The 17907-nt window shown below is 36.9% G+C and overlaps 1 protein-coding gene across 1 annotated transcript in view; it reads left to right on the top strand.

The window, feature by feature from the left end:
• Positions 1 to 154: 154 nt before the first annotated feature.
• The window catches only part of Snx9 (sorting nexin 9), a 90070-nt gene continuing 72317 nt past the window's right edge, over positions 155 to 17907 (top strand). The window contains exon 1 of the mRNA XM_010625221.3: positions 155 to 175. The gene's annotated coding sequence lies outside the window, so the exon portion shown is untranslated. The remainder of the gene's footprint in view (positions 176 to 17907) is intronic.

Below are 17907 nucleotides of genomic sequence, written 5' to 3'. Positions count from 1 at the left end.
CTTCACTTTTTTTTTTTTTCCTTTTGTTTTGCTACCTTTTCAGTTTGAATGGTTTTGTCGGCGTGATTAAAATATCAAGAGGGAAATGACTTGTGCTTTCGGTTACGTGTTTTCTTGAGGGGAAAAAAAAAAGGCCCAGGCCCGAATTACGTTGTGGAACTTTGACTTCTGCTTGGTAATTGGCCAAATGTTGTGTTACTTATTTTATGTTATTGTTTGTGAAATTAGCAGTCGTTCTTGGGTGGCTGAGTTCAGCTGAGTTCGTAAGAGCTGCCTTCCCCTGTTCCTTTTCTTGGGTGTTTTCCTCAGTTACTTAATTAAAGTAGTCACTGGGAAATGACCTGGCGTAGGAGTCGCCATCAGTAAGCTATTGATCAGTGATGTGGTGTGAGCTTTGGGTTTACTTGTGCACATAGTTTTTAAAATCTCACTTATATAAACACCAACATTCTTTTCCATATTTATTTTTGAAATCTCTAAGCTGCAGTACTTTGGGTTGGTGAAAGCCGTCGTTCTTTCGTTGATGGTGATGGTGGGTGTTCTGTTTTTGGCGAAGGGATAATTTAGAAAATTTATAAGAAATTTGAAATTCCTTTCAAAGATCAGAATTGTCTTCAGTTTCATCTGTTAAAGTTGGTGTTCAGGTAAATTTTGTGCTCTGGCTCTGAAGTACAGTGTTTATACAGAAATGAAGCAAGTCTCCTCCAGGGAATCTTGCTGCTGTCGCTGATATAATTAATTACCTTCTCGTTAAAATATTTTGGCTGTGCTTTCCCGGTTTTATTAGGCGTAATAGAACTTGCCACCTTTTTAACATATGTTGATTTTTTGTTGACCTTTCAAAAATAAGACAACTCAGGCCAAAGATTTATAAAAGAATTGGATTTTGAGGTTTGTTCAAGAAGTCACCAATTTCACATTCTATTGCAGTCTTCTTGCAAATTTAGACAATTTGTGAAGAGAGACCTATTCCATGACTTCCAGTTGTGTGCTGTTTTCCACTCTGATCTTTTAAGGCATATTTGTGTACTTTAGGTAGAATACAGCTTGGCTACTGGTACAGGTATACGTTATGGAAATTTGAAACCTGAACCCAATTTTTTTCACCAAATTGGAAGGGACAGTCATTCTTGTATTGAACTTGAGTTGATGTGTGTGCCCTCACTGAACACAGCTTTATAGCATATAAGTACTTCCTACTTTGTTATCTGTGCTACTCTGAAGGCATATTCCAGTAGACAACTTTTGGTGTCTCTTGGCTTTCTAAGCACAGTTCACATAGTGCTGTTTTCCTTGTTCACGGTGTGATAAACCATTGCCATTTGAAGAAAAAGAGCAGCAATGAAGCACTTAGTAAAAGAGGACACTTCCTCAGTTTTCCGGTTTTCCTATTTCCTGGTGTTCTTGCATTAGGTCAAAGTCTCATTTCTTAATTGTTCCCAGAGAGTGAGCTACTGTTACTTCTTTCAATCATCCATTCATGCCCCTAAATCTAAGAAGTTTGATTTTTTTCCTTTCCTTGATTGGGTAGGTGGGGGGAATATACTTAGTAATGATGACAAACTTTTAAGAAAATTTTAATGGCACTCTGGCTCTTGCTTATAAACATTAGGTGATTGTAAATAAATTCAGTATCTGGATATTTCTGGATATTTTAGGTAGTGCTTGGTTTCCCATGAATTTACCAGAGAAGGGCTTTAGTTCTTCAGATCCAGTTTTCTGATTCATAGTTCTTGCATGTTTTCTTGAAACTGCGATTATCTCTATCATAATTTTAGAACTCTTGGTTGAATCACAATAGAAAAAAACTTTTAGGTATATTTTAATTGGGCATTTCTTCCCTGCTTAAGACAGTTACTCAGAAACTGTGTATTTAAGAAAATTTATCTTCTTTCCACAGTAAAAACTAAATTCAGTTTAAGTGTATACACTGCTCTGAACGTCTCCTCTCATTTAACAAATACAGAGAAGATTAAAAAGAGCATGTAGTCTTGATCTCTGTTGTAAGCCTTTTTTGGGGGTATGGGGGATTGAACTCAGGACCTTGAGCTTGCCAGTCAGGTGCTGCTGAGCACCTATTGTAAGCCTTTTTTGAAGGCTATATTTTGACAGAGTTCTATTGTGAATTTGAGTAAATTAAGTTCCATTCAAAACGTCAAGTATTCAGAAAGACCTTTTTCTATATATGTCAAAAAAAACATAAAATAATTAATTCCAGCTAATCCATATCTACTTAACTGTATTTTCCACATCACACTTTTTTTTTTTTTTTTTTTTTTTTTTTTTTTTTTTCCTTTTTTTTTTTTTGGTACATAAGGAATAATAATTATAACAAGCTGCTTGGAGTTCTTGATGCCTTTTTTTTTTTTTTTAACTTTTCCTTCCAGCTCCAATATCTAAAGTTACACATATGTATTATACAGTTTGGTTGAATTAAGTAGGTGTGGGATGTTAGAAATCCTGGTGGGAAATTAGTGTATTCCTTAAGACTGTTCTGTGGTGTAACAGATTTGTGAGAACAGTTTAGAAAGTACATTTTGTAGTTTCTCCTAAGCAAAAACCTCTTCATCTTCTTTGTTTTTTTGTACCAGGGATGGAACACCAGACCTTAAGCTTGTGAAGCCGGTGGTGGAACCACTGAGCTAAATCCCTGGCCCCCCCAAAAAAAACTCTTTATTTAAAGAAAAGAATAGAAAGTTCTAAAGAATCTTAAGGATTTAAGGATTAAGGTTGATTTTTTTTTTATAGTTTTTTTGAAATGGTAGGAGAAATCATTCGATATTTGTATAACAATTTTAAGTATCTTAAAAAGAATGTACCATATTAGAGTAAAGAAATTTTCTAGGTCTGGGATTTAGCTCAGGGGTTCCACTGCCTGCCTTTCACAAGCATAAGGTCCCAAATTCAATCCCTGGTACCAAAAAAAAAAAGAAAGAAAAGAAAAAAATTTCTGACAGAAATATGAAATAATTTCTTACTAAAGGAGTAGACTAGAAAGCATTGAATTTTTCAGTTTTTTAAATTGTGCTGTTTTTATATTAATCATATGAAAATTAAATCATAGTTACTTTAATTGTTCACATAAAACTTTGAGGCTTTGCATGTCCTGTTCCTTTCTTTTTTAGAGTTTGCTGTGCTGTGCCCTCTTCCCTGTGTACCTTCTTTTTATTCTTTCTTTTTACTCCTATTATGAGTTCCTTAGTCTCAAGTGCCTATTCCATTTGTTTCTGTGACTAATGGCTGTCTCCTTTACAATGTCATCAGCCCAGTAGGCTGGGGACTCAGTATTTGCTTACCTTTGTATCCTCAGTGACAGTTTGGAAGAGCAAGAAGATATATCAGTCAGATAAATTACTCACATATGAAAGTTAAGTAAACTTTAATCTCCAACTCTTGGCTTTGGTTCTTTAAATTGTATTTTAGTGAACATCTTTTTGAAAGTATCCATGTACTATGTAAAATTTATACTCCAGCTTAGGTATTGGCAGTTTTTTTTGTTTTGTTTTGTTTTAATGCAGTGACTCGTTTACTAATGTTGCATGAGAAATTGGTTTTTGTGTATTGGTCGGTTTTGTAGTACTGGGGATCAAACCCAGAGGTACTGTATCATTGAGCTACATCTCCAACCCTTTTTATTTTTTGAGACAGAGTCAATCTCGATTAAGTTCCCCAGGCTGGCCTTGAATTTGCAATGTTCCTGTCTCAGCCTCCAGAAGAGCTTGGATTACAGGCATGTGCCACTGGTGATTCTTATGTTTTAAAGTAATTGGAATCAGCCTCATACTTCTGAGACTTTAAATGAATTGTCTTTAACCTATGAGCTGTCAGCAGAAGTGCTAAGTTTTTAAAAACAGTTTAGGGTTTTCCTGCTTACCTTTTTGATTTCTAACTTGATTGCATTGTGAAAAGGGAGTCAGTCACATTAATAACCAGTACAGTACCTGGAAACTTATTGAGGAACTTTATACCTAGCAAAGAGACATTTTTCACAGATGTCCTTCCTGTGCATTGAAAGAATAATATGTTCTCTAATTGTGTGTGTATGCTCAGCATCCATATCCTTGTAAATTTATTTTCTGTATTTGATCTCTTGGGGCTTTTGTCTACTTGATGGAGACACTAACATTTGGGTTATAATGGTAATTCCGCTAAGTTTAGTGTTATTAACATCCAGGTGAATGAAGTTTTTCATCCTTATGAAGTGACCCTTTTTATTTCTAGTGGTGCACTTTTTTCTTAAAGACTGTTGTCTTTTAGTTTGTAACAGCTAAAACTTGGAAACAGCCAGTTAGTTGCCCATTAACTGGAGACTGGATAAAGATGTGATTTTTCTACTAAATGGAGTACTACTCAGCCATAAAGAATAAAAAACTAGAGACATTTATAGCTAAATGAATGCACATTGAGGCCATACTCTTAAGAGAAATAAATAGGACATGTGTGAATACCGAATAGTTTCTGTGGTGTGAAAAACTAAAAGTGTAAATAAGGTTCAAATTGTATAATTGATAATGTGAAATAGGAAGAAAAGGGCTAAAGGAGTAGAGAAAGTGGGAAGGGTAGGGGAAAGAAAAGGAGGGAAGAGAAAAAATATGAGAAAAGGAAAAAATGGACAAAGTCTTTATAAATAGGGAAGGGTGGAGGGGTGAAGGTAGGGCAGGGTTATAGGGAAAAAAATAAGAACCGAGATACAGCATGTAACAGTACAAGATCCCAATGATGAATGTAACTGTACTGTATACCTAAGTAAAATGTACCAAAAAATGAGAAAAAAAAAAGACTATTGTCTTTTTTTTTAGAATGTGATTTAATTAGCTTGTTTTTGGTAAATATTTACTTGGTATATTAAAAAAACTATAGCTAAGTTACCTTTCTGTGCATCCTGATTGACACAGATTTTTGTCTGCTTGTATATTTGTGGTTACTGATAAATTTGGCTCTCTGCCCATCATTTTATACATTTATTGAGGTAAGTCCTCAGGTTCTTGGAATCTGTACCCTTTTCCCCAGCATTTTTGGGAGGTTCATGCTGTTTGTCTTTCTTTTTCAGTGGTTATCAAAAGCATTTAACATATCTTAAGTTATAGGGAAAAAGTTATTGCATATTACTACCTTTTTCCTAAATGACAAAAGACCTAAAGTTATTTCATTGCAGTTAGCTCTGCTAGGATAATCAGTTATTGTTTAGTACTTTAGTTCTGTATTTTTCACTACAAATGAGATATTTTTATTTTTTATCCAGTTAGTATTGAAATTAAATCTTTTTGTATTGTCTTTGCTTGCTTTTTTTTTTTTTTTTTTTTTTTTTTTTTATTTTTTGTTTTTTTTTTTTTTTTTTTTTTTTTTACATTTTCCGTTCTTTCTTGGGATTATTTCTCTTTTGCCTAAACTGAATTGGAATTTTAATTTTAAAAGATGTGTTGTTGGTAAATTTCTCATGCACAAAAATATCTATTTTGCAAATTCATCAATGATAGTTTTCTGGGTACATAGTTTTAGTTTGACAGCATTTTCTCAGCACAGTGAAGCTGTACTTCCCTTATTTTCTACTGGCTTGCAGATTACTTCTGAGAAGCCAGCTAATTCCTGTTCTTCTAATAGTGTCTAACTTTTCTCTCGTCCTGCTTTTAAGACTTCCCTGGGTCAGGGATGTAGCTCAGTGGCACTGTGCCTTCCTGGCAAGCCCAAGGTCCTGAATTCAATTCCCGGTACCAAGAGCAAAAACAAAAAAAACTTCCTGTCTTCAGTGTTCTGCAACTTCACTACAGTGTGTCTCTGTGTGTATTTATTGGCACAGGTTGGGACTTAAGGAATATCTTGGGTCTGAGGGTGGGTTCCTTGATGGTACAGCAGTGTACCTCTGCAGTGATTTAACAACCCCTCTGCAGCCCCTGTAACCTCCTGCCACAAGAGGGTAGGGAGCACTGGAAATAGGAGACTAAAGAAATGTGTTGTTAATTTTAATTTAAATAGCTACATGGAGCTAATGGCTACTGTATTGGAGAGTAAAGTTCTAGAAAATTCTTAACAATTATTTAGTGAAAAGTATCTCTTCCTCATTCCCTCTTTCTGGAACTAATTAGTATAAAGAGGTTCAGCAGACGTCCAGCTTCTCATCTCTCCACTTGTCATGTTTTCCCTGTGCTGAATTCTGTAAACAGCTTCTGTAGCTCTTCTTACCTTCAGTTCAGAATTTTCTGCAGTCAGGCCTAATCTGCTCTTTTATCCATGCATTTAATTTTCAGTTTCAATTCTATTCCTAGAAATTATATTTGCCTCTATTTCAAATCTGCTTGGTCATTCTTTTTTTCTTTTTTTCTTTTTATTGAGTTAATTGGTACATTCTAGGTATACAGTACAGTTACATTCATTACTGGGATCCTGTACCTTTACATGACAGGTCTTGGTTCTCATTTTTTCCCCTTGTCCCTGCCCTCCCTTCACCCCTTCCTCCCCTCCCCATTTACAAACACTTTATTTCCATTTTTTCATTTTCTCATATTTTTTTGTTTTCCCTTTTTCCTTTTCTCCTACCCTTCCCACTTTCCCTACACCTTTAGCCCTTTGCTTCCTATTTCACATTATTAACAATACTTGGTCATTCTTTATAGTTTCTGGTTCTTTGCTCATCTTTTGTAGTTTTGTGTCTGCTAATATCAGAACTCTCATTCAGCATCTGTTTCTGCTCATTCTCATTCACTGTGGCTTGTTTTCTTTGGATTTTTTTTTTCCCCTGAACTTTCCCTCTGAGTGAATTCTGACAGCTAGATTGAATCTCTGCATTCTGGGAGAATTTGTGTTTGTACCAGTCTCCTGGGAACACTGCATCCTTAGGATACTGTGTCTTTACTTCTTGTCTTAATATTTTTCCAGCCATACTGAGTAGTGTCAGTGTGGACTTCAGGTCTCAGGACCTAAGGCTGCTCTGCACCAATGATAAGTCATTTCCTTGCTGTCCTCTTTTGCACGTTTCTTGGCTGATATAGAAGCCTTCATCTCTTATCTTCATGCCTCCTGTGCAGCCCTGAAAGTCCCAACTCAAATCTCCAGGATTTCATGGAGAATCCTTGAGTGGAAATCCTGCTTCAGCACATTTCCTTCTCCTAGGGTTTCTGCTTTCTCGGGGTTTTTTTTGTTTTGTTTTCCTTTTGGTCTTCTCCAGAGCCTCTCTTTTTGTGCTGAATCAAAAATACGATGTAAAAGGTATGTGGTTATACCTGTGTCTCTTGCTTTTAATATTTTATTGAGTTTTTCAGTATGGTGGTGCCTCAGATATTAGTGTGCTATACTTAATTGGAACAGAATCTGGGTCAAAACATCTTGATAGTGAACTATAAAGTGAAGGGAGTGGAGTATGTGTGCACAATGTGTGAATTCTAGTCCTTGGGGGAGAAGGTAAAGCAAGGTTGTAAGCATTTGGTTGATACCAAAGCTTTAGTCAAGCTTTCAAAATTACGCATTGTGGGTATGTTACAGCTTTCCAGTTGGTATTTCTCTTTCTGTTTTGTATCTTTTAGTTTTTGCGACAGGGTGTCACTCTGTAATTCAGGCTGGCCTTAAACTCACTTGTAGCCCAGGCTAGCCTTGAACTCATGGTAATTCTACCTCAGCCTCTGAGTGCTAGGATTCCAACTGGTGTTTCTCTTCCTCCTTTTTTTTTTCTTTTGACTAATAAAAACATGATAGCTTTTGCCCTTATTCATTTTAGATGCTGTAAATATAGTATTTAAGGATGTATTCAGCCTTAATTCAGTTTTTCTAAGTGATTTTTAGAATCTGAATGTTGTCACATGGTATTGTGTCTATAGAAGAAGTACTCAGAAAATCAAAGATTTGTTACTTTTCATTAAGTCAAAGAGACATATAACTTCAAAGATAAAAGGAGGCAGGAAATGCAACTTTATTATGGTAACTGGTACCCATTATCATTCACTGAGATTTATTTGAACTACCACTGGGTTCAGTGCCAGGTCCTCTTGTTTGTGTTATGATGTTAGTGTGAAAGGCCTGGCCTTTGCCTTGAGGCACACCTTTCTCATGTAGCAATGCCCTGAAGAAGGGCAGGCTTTCTGCTGAGGCTTGGCTGCTTACATCAAACAGGCTTTCCGAGGAGTGGAGTCATAGTATGTCTATTTTATTTTTAATCCATTGAGTGAAATTTAACTCATACTCTATCATATCAGTTGCATTAAAAATGTTTATAGGGGGCCGGGAATTTAGCTCAGTGGTGCTGTCACCTGCCTTGCAAGCACAAGGTGGGGTTGCTATCCCCCCCCCACCAAAAAAAAATGCTACAGTACATCTCAGTCTGCAAGTCTAGACTTCATGTGTTCAGATCCTAAATATTTAGGTTAGTAGGCATTTCATTAGCTAATACATGCCTGTCCAACAGTGGAAGTAAATTATTTGGATCCTTCCCATTATGATTTATATCTAAAATATCCCTGTAAAGTTGCATGTTCAGATACGGGGCTTTTCGTAGATGATTGGATCATAAAAGCACTATTTGTATCAATGGATTAATTAATTGATGATTTCCTACTTGAATATACCATTAGGAGGTGGTGCCCGTTGGAGGAGGTGAGCCACTGGGGGCATAACTTTGGAGAGGATACAATATATCTTATTCTTTCCTTTTCTCTCTGCTTCCTGGCTGCCATGGGTTGAGCAGCTTTTCTGTGCCAGGCCTTCCATTTTGCCATTTTTTTCCTTGGACCCAACCAACCGTGAACTGAACCCTCTGGAACCACAAGCCAAATAAACCTCTCCTCTTTTATGTTGTAGGCTCAAGTATTTTGTCCCAACCTTGTGAAACCTAACACTCATTAAAAGAGTTAACATTGAATGATAGGCTATTTTAAATGTACCAGTTAAATGCTAGTTTCAGTGTGTTTTATAATGCATATTCAGAGAAAAGGGTTTGAGTATGAAGATGTGTGTTAAGAGTAGCTGATGATCTCATAATGTGTACACTTTGGTACATGTTTTTATCTTTCAGCTTCTTTTGTATTCTCAAGATTTTGAGTAGTAAACATTTGTTGCCTTTGTAATAAGGAAAAAGTCCATTTTTTTATTTGAAAAATTAGAGCAGATTCCCAAATTTATCTACCTTCTATAATTTTTTTTAATTATACTGACATGAAAAAGTGTTTAATTAATACTATAAATAGTAAGTGGTATTTAAATAGAAAAATGCTCTTGGATTCATTCATGATTACAAATGTTACTTGTACATTACAAAATTTATTTCCTTAAGTACTTCATTTTTTTCTTCCAAAGGAGAAATGTTTTCTGTTTGTTTTGTGATACTGGAGGTTTAACTCAGTCAGGGCCTTACAAGTACCAGGCAAGTGCTTCACCACTGAGCTCTATCCCCAGCTTTTCTTTTTTTTTTTTTAGGTAGGTACTTGCTAAATTGCCCAGGCTAGCCTTGAGCTTTTGATCCTCCTTCTTTAGCCTCCTGAGAAAGTGAGCTTCCAGGGATAGACCACCACACTTACCTATAACTTTTAAAAATAACTAACCACTTGGGATGGGGATGTATCAGAATGTGCTTTTGGCCAGGTTTGATGCTTCCACATTGCAAACAGCACACCACACACACACACACACACACACACACACACTTCATGAAAATTTATTGACAACAAGCACAAACCTTATTATATCTATATCTAGAGTAGAGTAGACCCATATACTAAGTTCATAGATAAGAAATTTCTGTGAGTCCTCACAGTGTTAGATCATCTTGTGACATACCTGCTCTGGGCCAGAAACTGCCGAAGTGTTAGCAATATAGCATTGAAGAAAATTATTTTTGAAGCCCAAGCCATTAGGTTAAAATCCCTGCTTATGTTGTAGTAGAGGAAGAAGGTTGATAAAAAAGGTCACTAAGGAGAGTGGCTGGGAGGAAGAATGCGTTCAGGGGTAGGGTGCACACAGCATTAGATGTGGTGGCCAGGGAAGCCCTGGGGAAGGTGACAGGTAGAGGGAGACCTGAAAAAAGGAGTTGGCCTGTCTTTTGGCTAAGAAATGAGCATTGCCCTGACAGGGTCATGTGTGCTGGGCCAGGGCCTAAGAGGAGGCTGAGAATGGGGGCCAGGTCAGTAGGGAGTTGTAGGCCAAGACAGGAGTTTGGGCATTGATTTGGAAATTTGAAATCAATAGAGGGTTTTTACCACACCCCAAATGATTGATTCTTTTCTCCCTCCTCTTCCTTCTTTCCTTGTATGTGTCTTTATTGCCCAAAGCTAACTGCAGGAAGTTAATACTCTGTTCACTTTGATACTGTATTTCAGTCTTACTATATACCCTCTTAAAACCTGATTGATTATATCTTATTAAAGTCACACTAGGAAAATCCTGTGCTCCATTTAAGCTAGTCAGTGAGAGACCTTCAAAAAGACTGATAGATTATCCTTTTATACATTAGGAATAACCCATTCAGTTTAAAATTTTTTTAAAAGAAAAATATCTCTAATATAGAATTGGAATTCTATCTGATAGAAATTTTTAGTTCATGCCTCCTGGACATATTGAAAATAAATATATACAGCTCATCAGACCATTTATCCCTTCAAGCAACCTCAGGTCTTCATTACCTGACTGGTGTCCACCCACACAAGAAGTTAACTGTTTCTAGACTGCCAGATTTCAGGCTGATAGGAAACTATTTATAACCAATTAGGACTCGATGCACTCCTGATGAGGATCACTGCTCCTTCATTTATAGTGTAACTTCTTGAAGCCTCAACAGTTTTCAAGAGAGCAGTGTAAGAAGCATTTGGAAAACTGACAAATGGGCTTAGAAGTGGCATCATCTTGGTTTAGGATTTTAAGATTCAAAGGATCTTTATTCTTCCCTGAATCCATTCATATACATTAGTGAAACTTCATATTATTTATTTGTGTTTGAAAACTCTGTGTCTGAGAGTTTTTTGTTTTGGGAGTTTTTTTGGTACTGGGGATCAAACTCGGGTCCTTGCTCTTGCAAGGCAGTCAGTGGAACCTTGGTTTTTTGTTTTTGTTTTTGTTTTTGAGACAGGGCCTCACTGTGTAGCCCAGGCTGGCCTCAAACTTGCAGCAATCTTCATGCCTTAGCCTCCCGAGTGCTGGGATTATAGGCTTGTGCCACCATGCCCAGCTTATTTCTGAATTTTAAAGATATTATCTAAACACTTAAGCATAATTCAGTTTTTTAGCTAGTTATAAAAATTGCAAATATAGTCAAAAGTAGAGGAGTACAGTGAAGCTTTTACCAGTCTTAACAATGGTTGCTTGGAGCCAAAGTCATTTCCTCTAACCCAGCTCCCTCATCTTTCCATTCTCTGGTTATTTTGAAGCAAATTCCAGTCATTATTTCATGGTAAATATTTCAGTATAGATCCAAAAATAGAGTTATTAAAAGGCACAGTCACAGTTCCTATTACCATACTTGAAAATTAAGAAAAACCATACTAAAAATATTAATAAATCCTTAATATTTTAAGATATTTGGGCTGTTGGTATATATTATAAGTATATCCTAAATTAAGTTTGCTGTATCAATGTTTCTGATATCCATTAAGATGAGGGCAGCACTTAAAACTCTTCCTGATTGGCATTTTTATGACTCTGCCTGTGTTAATTGAAAACATCTCTGCTGTAGGTGTTGTCACCATAGAGGTAATAGACCTAGAGATTTTAGCATGAGTGCATGGGTGTGTTGCTTTTTGCAGATAGCACTAATGCACTTATGCAGAATCCTCAGGAAACATAACCTTCCCTTATAGTTTAGGTGATGCCAGCAGTAGGAGAATGGAGAGGAGGTTGGAGAAGAATGAGATTATGTATTTATTACACTGTAGGTGAAACATGGGGCCTGTCCATTCATTTCTAGATGGTGCCTGTCATTGTTTATAGAGTTGATGAAATGAAAATTGAAAAGGCAACACTAGATAATTTGCTTTAACTTTCAATACATAAGTATGTTTTTAATACATAAGTATACATTTATTCAACAATCATTAAATAGAAATCCAAGGTCTTATATACTTCTGAAGTTCCAAGGGATTTTGTACAATCCACACTCATAATGTATTGCTAATAATTTCTGTTTTTAAAGATCTTAAAGAATTTGAAGATCGTTTCAAATCATTGTAAATAAAGAATCCTAGATTTAAAAAATATTTACCCTTTGTTCTTACTGTTGTTGCAACTGCCTTACTTTGGCAGTGAACTTTTTTTTTTTTTTTTTGAGACAGGGTCTTCCTATGCAGTTCAGGCTGGCCTTGAATTGAGTGTGTGGCCAGGCCTCAGACTCATGGCAGACCTCCTGCCTCAGTCTCCCAAGTGCTGGGATCACAGGCGTATGCCACCATGGCAGGTGGCCATGAACTTTTTAGCAATTTATCTTTTATCAGTATTCCTCAAAGCATTCTATTAGATTTCTTAGAAACAGTTAATTTTTTTCACATTCATTAGCTTATGTAATACTTTGGTTGCATGGCTACAATAAGTATAACGGACATCAACAGGTTTAAAAACAATCACACCTTGTTATTGGTAAGCATATGATTGAGTTGGTGGGATCAGAATTGCTCCATGTGTTATTAGAGTAGGTTGTTAAATGCAAGAGCTCAACATGTCATATGTTACACGCAAAATATAGTGTGTCGCTGAATCTGGTGAGGAGGTAATGTCGAACACAGGCTGCATGATACTCCTGTGAAAGGGTTATATTTTTGAAATTTATGGCTAATTACTCGGGACTGCTTGTGATAAAAAGTCTTAGGGATCCGTGATTTGGCTTTTGAAAGAACTGATGGCAGGTGCTGAATTCAGTATTGTTTTGTTACTTGATCAACCCTGTTTAGTATATATGTATTCTAGTGCTACATCATGACTTACAGAATGATCAGAAGTGTATATTTTTAGTAAAACAATGTTTAGGTTATCTTTAAAAAATAGCAAAATATAATTTTCTAAAGCAGTTTGGTAGTATCATTTTTCTAAATTATAAGAGGAGAAAATAGATCCTATCTTTAATTTCAATTCAGAAGATCTTGCAGGTCTGGAGCACTTTGTAGTTACAGTATATAGAGGCATTCTTTCCTTCCACCTGACGAATAGGGGAAGGTTTAATCCTTTGAAAAAATATAACCTGCTCTTGTTGACAGGATGTAATCTTTTCTGGCTATTTCAATTTAGCCAATTTTCAGTGTTTATAATTTGCTACTAAAATAAGTAGGTTTACTGTTGAGGATATAAAAGAAGCAAAAACAAACAGTCCCTGTTCCTGAGGCACGAATGATTTTCATTAAGACGATGGGTACAAACAAAAACAAAATTTCCAACTGTGTAATACCTTGTTAAGTACACAAATGGAGATATAGGTCAGATCATTGTTACTTTTTGCCTGTGCACTTTCCCTGGTAGTACTCTTGTTCCAGCTCACAAATAAGTACTCTTTCTCTTGTATATATATGTACACACACACGCACGCACACACACATACACACACACACATATCTCATAAACATTCTCATTAGAGAATTCTCATTTGGGAATTCAAGCACATGGTCTCTATTTGTTTTCATATGCTTATGATTGTGGCAGATGTTTATTTTATTTAGTTTAGTGACGTTTTTAAAAAGAGTTGGGAGCTACCTTGGTGTACTAGAAAATGCCAGGCTTTATTATCAAGATAGTTGCTGGATTGCGACCCCAGCTTCGCTGCTTCGTAGCAAATTAAGCACTCTGGGCTATGAATTGTCATCTGTGATTGTGCGAGAGCTGGCCCCTTGTAGGGATGCTAAATTTATAATGTTCAGGCAGTCCCAACATAATGAATGTGATCCAGCACTCTGGGAGGTTGAGACAGGGAGATCACAAATTACAACCTAGCTTGGGCCACTTCATGACTTAGAGAAACCCTGTCTCAAAGTGGACTGGGAATGTAAGCTTGGTGCAAACGCCATGCATTCAATCTCCAGTGCCACCACCATCAAAAAAAAAAAAAAAAAAAGAATTGTCTTACCTATCCCCATAACTAATTGTGCCCTTAACTAAGTGCTTTACATCTCTCCTTGGAGCTAGATGTGGGGTTACCCTCCTTGACTCACAATAGAGTGATGGACTAAGAAAATGGGGGTGGCTGTCCAGTAAGGAAGGAAGAAGGGGTGCAAATACTGCCATAGTATTTATTCCCATGATATTTTACTGGGCAAGAGAAGAGAGTGGTCTGGGAGGGGATTTGCCATTGTGGAGAGGAGATAGTGCTAGATTTTTAGTGTGGCGTTAGACTGTGGAGGATCTTGAATGCCAGAGAGATACATTTGAACTTGATCCTAGGTAAGGCAATCATTAATAGCTTTTGATGTGTGAGATGGTGACTAGCCTTGTCATGAGAGCTTCTCACAATAGTGCACAGAGTTGAATGGATGAAAGATTAGTGGCAGGAGGAAGTTAAAGAGACAGTATATGATAGGCTTCATAATGGTCACTGTCATCGTAGAAGATTCGGGGTGAAAAACGCAATTCAAATTCCACTTGTTATATTTCTTGGCCACTGTACCTCAAAAGAGTTGCTGGCTGGAAGGGAAAAGACGATCTAGCAAAAAAACAAAAAATCTCATCAGGGCACACGTCTGGCTACATAGGTGTCTAGGAAGGCCCCACCCTGCCAAAGATCTAGTCTTCTGGCTTTGCTGTTTTTGCATGTAATGAGCCCTTACTTTGTAATCTTTTACCCTTTGTTGAGCTGCTGAATCTCTTCCTTTGGCCATATCTGACTTGTTCTTCCATTTTTGTATGGTGAATTTAAGTTAGCTAGTCAAATTGTATTTTATTTTTCTATCTTAATTCTCTTTGGCAGTCTTATTTTAACATCTAAACTTACAGTTGTAATGCAGTACAAACCAGCTGTAGTTTAGTGGTTTATCCACATGAATCTAGAAGAGAAATTGTTCTAAGGAGAAACAACTGACAAAATAAGTTATAGCTAAGAAGACTAGTCCAAGTTCAAGAATTATGTAAAACAGAGACTGTATTCTTTAGGTAAATGCTTGCGTGTGTATTCATGTAGATGGCCTAAAGTAGAAGTATCATTTTGAGTAGTTTAATTTTAAAGATCTGTACATTTCACTTAAGTAATGTTTTTACATACTTTGATAGAAAGTATATAACTTAAGTTCTCTAAATAGATCCAAAAGGATTTACAGGGTCATTAAACCTAGATGAAATCTTTTTCATCTCAAGAAATTGCATTTTCTGTACTTTGAATTTAGTAAGATTTGGTTTATTTGGAAGTGGCAATGAGTTCATTAGGTTGAACTATCTAAGCACTTACTAGATAGTAGGCATCATTCTGTGTGGCAAATGGAGTAATAATTCAGTCCTTTAACAAATACCAGTGTGGCTACTGTGTCAGGTACTGTGCTGCACAAGATAGAGAACAGAATACAGATGTGTAAATAAACAGTAAGAGTACAGTGTTCAGACAGTGATAGGGAAAGTGTAATGTTCTAAGGCAATGTGTTGAGGGACAGGTAAATGACAGATTTTGGAGGTCGTAAAATGAGTCCCACACATGACATATAAGTTGGAGGCTGGGAAGTGGTAGGGTATAGTCCAGTGAAGAAAGAAAGAAGGTGCACATACATACAGATCCAGAAGAAGGCATGACGTATTTGTTTATGGGATTGAAGGTAGTGGCTTAGTAGTAGAGCATTTGCCTACCATGGATGGGCGAGGCCCTGGGTCTGATCTACAACAGCACAAATGAAAAATGAATGAATGAATGGATCCATTGTGGGCTGGGGATGTAGCTCAGTGGCAGAGTGCTTGTTAGAAGTAATTTTGTTGTTTTAATTTCTCAAGTCATAGTTTATTTCTTTGTTTGTTGTTGTTTGGTAAATACTGGAAAGTGAACCTATAGCCTTCCCACTGAGCTACATCTGTAGTGCTTTTTATTTTTTATTTTGAGACAGGGTCTTGCTTAGTCCCTAAACTACCAAGGCTGGCCTTGAACTTGTGATTTTCCTGACTCAGCCTCTCAGAGTACTGGGATTTCAGGTGTGTCCAACCATATCCCACTTTAGGTGCTCATTTGTAAGTGGAGAGGGTGCATTTGGTTAGAGTTTATTTGTAATTTCTTCAGAAACATCCCCTTGAGACTTTGGTGAACTGCAGTATGTTTACACATGACATCTTTACTTTGTTTACAGAAGTACAGTATGATTTATTGATACTGCTTGCTACATGAAGATTCTGCATAATTTCATTATTGCTTCTGCTTTTTTATTGCTACTGTGAATATCCCTGGTTATATATATATTTTTATAAATACATAAACAACTTGTTTATAGGGAAACTATTGATTTTGACAGTTTACAGATTGGTCTCCTATTAGATTGTCATTGTTCTAATATTTTTTCAAACAGGGTGGGAGGATTTCCTGAAGGCTCTTGTCAGCCTTGCCATATCATCCCTGTCAACATACATGTATCCATGTGCACAGATTCCAGTGTGTCTTGTACTGCTAGCATAGGATATGTATTCTTTCTCCATTGAAAAGTTGTTTTATTTAAATTTAACTTTTATTTTCTGTTTCTGAGGCTTTATGCTTTTTCCTTACTTTTAAAATCCTTTTGATTTCTTCCCTTTTGTTATACTTCCGTGAGTTTTATTATTTGCGCTGCTGAAGTGAGCACCTTCCACGAGTTTTATGCTGGTGGTAGTGATTGTTTCTACTGTTCCAGATTTTCTTTGCTGGAATATCTATGACATCTCCCAGATGTGAATGATAAGATGATACTACTGTACCTCAGTGTCTTAAAAACACATACATACACACTTAAATATACGCATATATAAACAAATATACCAGAAAAACTTTATTTTGGTTCCTGTCAGAATGATCAGTAAGATACAAATAAACCTGCATCATGTCATGCATGAGTGTGTGAGAGTTGTTGGTTCCCCAGTCCACTGAAGAGAGCCACACTCCCCGGGACCTGCTGCTTTCCTGTTCTTAGCTCCTGTTAGCTCCTGCTTTCAACTCCGTGAGTGCCAGCCCTGCTGATGCTGCCTGGGCAGTCAGGCTCCACAGGCCACACAGCACAATTGGGTGGGTCTGGCTCATCCCCCTACTTGGTTGGATCTGGTTTCTTTGCAATTTTGTGAAAGAGCAGACTCCAGAAACACCTTTCATGGGAATCATTAGCTGTTACTCTTTTCCTCTGAATCCTGAGATTAGTTCCAGAACCTTTGGTGGTCTGGGAAGCAAGTAGTTGTATAGTATGTAACACCATTTTCAGCACAGGCAGAATGTGTGAGTTGTGATCTAAAACTACAGTGAATGTCTAAACTTTAAAATTCATCCTACCTCATAAAGACCGTGGAAAGAGAACTTCTGGGACTGCTTCAGAAAGTGGCCAAGCCTTGTTTGTGTTGAAAGCAAGGGGGAGTATTTTAAGTGGGACTCAGGGGAATGTGTCTTTTACTGTAATAAATTATTTTAAACCTCACATATATAATGTTCAAAGCAGTCAAAGGTCACAGTGACTAGCTTCTATTGGCTTTCTGTGCCATTCAGTTTTCCCTGTGCTTTATTTTTATTACTTCATTGCTCATTCATGTCACAAGTCACGTGCTGTTATCCTTATCTTATTCTTGAGGAATTTAAGACATAAAGTTAAAAAGTTGGGCCAGGTTTTCACGACTGGTAGAATGTGGATTTGAACCCCTGTGCTTGGCTCCAAAACCAGCTCAGAATCCCTGGATTGCCAGTGATTACGCCCCCACCCCTTTGGGAGGAATGAACCACATTGTCAGTACACAGTGTTGGTGAGCAAGTGGGAGACAGGCACTGTTACTGAGAGTAAGTTTCTACTAGTTGTCTTTGGGATTTGGGTATCTTTGCTCTTC

This window comes from Fukomys damarensis, unplaced genomic scaffold, assembly GCF_012274545.1.
Source record: "Fukomys damarensis isolate Sample0158 unplaced genomic scaffold, DMR_v1.0_HiC HiC_scaffold_14, whole genome shotgun sequence".
In the NCBI taxonomy this organism is placed as follows: Eukaryota; Metazoa; Chordata; class Mammalia; order Rodentia; family Bathyergidae; genus Fukomys; species Fukomys damarensis.
Note: the sequence above shows the minus strand (reverse complement) of the source record. Positions and strands in the feature narration are given on the sequence as shown.